At 38.1% G+C, this 3925-nt stretch overlaps 1 long non-coding RNA gene across 1 annotated transcript; it reads right to left on the bottom strand.

The window, feature by feature from the left end:
• Positions 1-952: 952 nt before the first annotated feature.
• Positions 953-3021, bottom strand: LOC132642100 (uncharacterized). The gene is made up of 3 exons (XR_009583054.1): positions 2829-3021; positions 2434-2484; positions 953-1024 (listed from the first exon to the last, which is right to left on the bottom strand). It is a non-coding gene; the product is annotated as an uncharacterized LOC132642100 (long non-coding RNA).
• Positions 3022-3925: the final 904 nt, after the last annotated feature.

The raw sequence follows: 3925 nt of genomic DNA, 5'->3' as shown, positions 1-3925 counted from the left end.
GTCGAGGAGTTCGATTATAAAGGAAATAGGGAGAAGATAAGGAACGAGCATGAAGAAAAGGACAACTATAAGAGGGACCCCGAAGTGCTATAACACCCCCTAAGATCAGTTGAACATTCGAGGACGAATGTTCTAAAGGGGGGGAGGATGTTATAGCCCGTATTTTGTACGTTCGGATAATTCGAGATAATTGCGGGAAGTTAAGGGCAAGACTATTTTCCAAAATTATTTTAGTGAACAAGTTGTTTATTAGTATGGAAATATTGAGAAAGGCTAAGGGTAAAAAGGAAAATTAACAAAGTGGTTCATGGTAATATTGTGGAAGGCTAGGGGCGAAAAGCGAATTTCACAAAATATTCAAGAAGGTTCTTGAAGGGGCCATGTTGGCCGCGTGGCATATAATCATATGTCTACTTTTTATTTAATGCGGGCTAATTATATATATGTGAGGACCAAAGCTTACATAATAAGATAATTAGTCTTCTTTGTTTCATTTTAAGAAAGTTCAAGAAAAAGGGAGAAGGGGACATGTGTCCACCTTGTGTTGGTAGAAGCCATATATATATATATATATATATATATATATATACAATTGATGACTAAATGAGGCATATTTTGTCACACCCCAATTCCACTAGGGTGTGATGGGCACCCGACCCCATATCCGGAGCCGAGCGAACCCACAAATTCTTATTACACACATAATTTCTTCAGACACTGAAAATCAGATAAAAGTAAAATACATATTAAGCTTTCGAAATCCATCTTTTATCGTTCTCAATTTTAGGCAAAATCCGTAGTTATATAAAATTTACTACATAACACAGAATGACATATCGGTTGATGGAGCCGCTTACAGACTGATAACCAATACCCACGACTCTGTCTGCAAAGTCTCTAACATAAATCCAGAATTCATAACATACATATACAAACTCTGACTCGACAACACTCCGGGAGCAAATGGAGCCTGCCAACTCCGCTGGAACATCTTCTGTAATAACTTCAACTCATCTGGGTGTACCTGCGCGGCATGAAACGCAGCCCCCGAAGAAGAGGGGTCAGTACGAAAAATGTACTGAGTATGTAAAGCGTAAAGTACAATAAACAGAATCATAATCAGGTCCAGAAATCCAGAAATATAACAGATGAAAACATATCAAAATCGGAGGTACCGAAGTATAACAGACAGTATCATGATCGGGATCGGGAGTACAGACGTACAACAGAAGGAATCATAATAAGAGTCAGAAGTACAGAAAGTAAGTACAGTAATTGGAATATCAAAGTGCTTACTCATAGAGCAGAGATAATACATGTCAGAACATATGCCATATCCGGTCCCTATTATGGGACTCGGTGAACAGACGTGGTCGCCACCCCGACACTGGCGCCACAACACATCATACTCCGGATTAGGAAATAGCTCCGTAACATATCGTATCATATCATATCAAAGTGTGCACATATCATAGCACATCAGATGGCCATATCATATCATATCATAGCATATCAGAATAAGCGTACATGGCACATCATACTCCACAACCCATGTACACACATACCTGCTCCCTCACATCGAGGCACGGCGAACAATGCAGTGGAATACGCGTGATAACATATCCTGGCCCGGGCTCAGTGAAGGAAGTATTGAGGCATCCACGAGTAGAGTAGTGAGAAACTATATGCATCATAAAACATTCAAAAAGACTCGACAAGGTAATCCGAACGATAGGTCATAAAAAGAAATCAGACGATAGTCATAGTACGTACCTTTCGGATGTTACGACGGATGATGTCAAGGTAAAAATGCTGAGATTATTTGTACATATCAAAATATCGTAGAATTCAATAGAATAGTTAAAATAATTATCGCTTAGTAGTCAGGGACTCGATAGCATAATTCAGATGTCAAATCATGTACATAAGAAATTGAGCGATAGTCATAATATATGTCTTTCAGATGTCACAATGGTTTATGTCAAATAGGCTTTCAGAAATCGTTTTCATATTTCAAAATACGTTATGGGACTTACAAAATAATTCAAAACAACCGTCATATAGTAGCAAAAAGAGTAGCCAAAAGTTTCCTTCAGATGATACTTCATAATAAGTCAAACGGAACAGATAAGAAAAATCTGGGAATAGTGGGCCCACCTCGGGTCAAATGAGGTGGCGTACATAATTTTACGTATATTACATTTCATGATGTCACTTGTACGAGTTTTCGGGTAGTCGGGTCCTATTTGCGCAAGTTCCAGATGTTTAGGCAATTCTTCCAATTATTCATAACATATTCAATTCAGTTCTACTGAATGAAAAATGGGCAAATTCGGACGTAGATTCCGAAGAGTAGAGTCGTCCCCGAGGCTCGAATCCAATCCTATCACATCTAAGACATGCCAAGAGAAGAATAGGTAGAGCTTTACATACCTTACTTGCCCTTTACGCTTATCCAAATTCGAATCCCATTTCCTCCAAAATCTACAATTGGTCACATTTACCAAATATTAATCATAAAACTTTAAGAATTCAATCTTAACCAATACTTGTCTATAAAAATTTGGGCAGCATCTCCCCTGCAAACTTAACACTCCTCGAAATTCCAACTTAGCCACACATCATTAAAAAATACCAACAACAACAATAGCAATAATTATTATACATCATAACTAAACTAATTCCATCCATTTAATCCACCTAAAATAGCTCCTTAATCCATAAATCCCAACAAAACAATAACAAGTTTATAACGCTATTTTCTCCGTTCTAATCCGTTAAAACTCTAAATAAACTTGTTAACAATGAAAAAGGGACCTTATTCTTACCTTAAGTATGCAGCAACCACTTCAACAATCTTCTTCTTGGCTGATTTTTAGCTCAAATTGAAGGCAACGCGACGTACAACACTTTTCTCTTCATGAGCTTCGCGATTCGGGGCTTAGATTTTGGTCAAAATTGATTTCTCTCTAAATTTCTCCTCCCTTTCTCTCTCTAGAATGTTCTGAATGTTTATGGGTGTGTTTTGGTCTGAAATGTGGAGAGAAGACCGAAACGTTTCATTAAATGACAATAGAAATGGGCCTGACTCGATTTGAAATCGGGTTGGGCCGAATTCACTGTTCATCTCGACCATTCTGCCTTAAAATGTCCATATCTCCTTATTCCGATGTCACCTGGGAACCCATGACCTATGGTTGGAAAGCTAATTCAATTATATACAACTTATATTCCTTGGTATTGTCCCAAATTCCAAACTTATAATGCCGGTTTTGCCCCTCAAAGTCAGGTCACCCGAAAACGTTTTCTTAAAAATATTCGTTTGGAGGGCTTCCACTTTGATTTGGCCCAAGGGTCCTTCTTGAGTTGTGTTTAACTTCACATATGTGATTCATATGACTTTTCAGATGTTCCAAAAAAATCTCGATGTGTGGGCCCCACCTTAGCAAATAATCTAACGTTTAAAAATACGGGATATAACATCCTCCCCCCGTTTTAGAACATTCGTCCTCGAATGTTCAACTGGCCTCATGGGGTGTTATGGTACTTCGGGAGGGTCCCTCATATAGTTATACTTCTCTTGATGCCCATTCCTTATCTTCTACCATATTTTCCTTTATATTCAATCTTCTCGGTCTTTACGTGAATCCTTATTCCGTATCATGGGTTTTTTTTTTTAACCCACCATACCAAGTTAGTATCCTTGTCCTTCCCAAGTCATCTCTTTTCTGTTATTGTTGCGTCACAAGGCTTTATCGTTCTTTTTCTTACTTCACATTCCTTGTCGTAGTCACTATTTCTTTAATCCCATTTTTTTTTAAATTGGTTCTCGAACCTCACACATTCCTCGTTTGCTCCACATGACCGCATCTTGTCCTTTTCATAAGCCTATCTTCGAATTCTTATTCAAATAGTCTCGTACCTT

This window comes from Lycium barbarum, chromosome 1 (genome assembly GCF_019175385.1).
Source record: "Lycium barbarum isolate Lr01 chromosome 1, ASM1917538v2, whole genome shotgun sequence".
In the NCBI taxonomy this organism is placed as follows: Eukaryota; Viridiplantae; Streptophyta; class Magnoliopsida; order Solanales; family Solanaceae; genus Lycium; species Lycium barbarum.
Note: the sequence above shows the minus strand (reverse complement) of the source record. Positions and strands in the feature narration are given on the sequence as shown.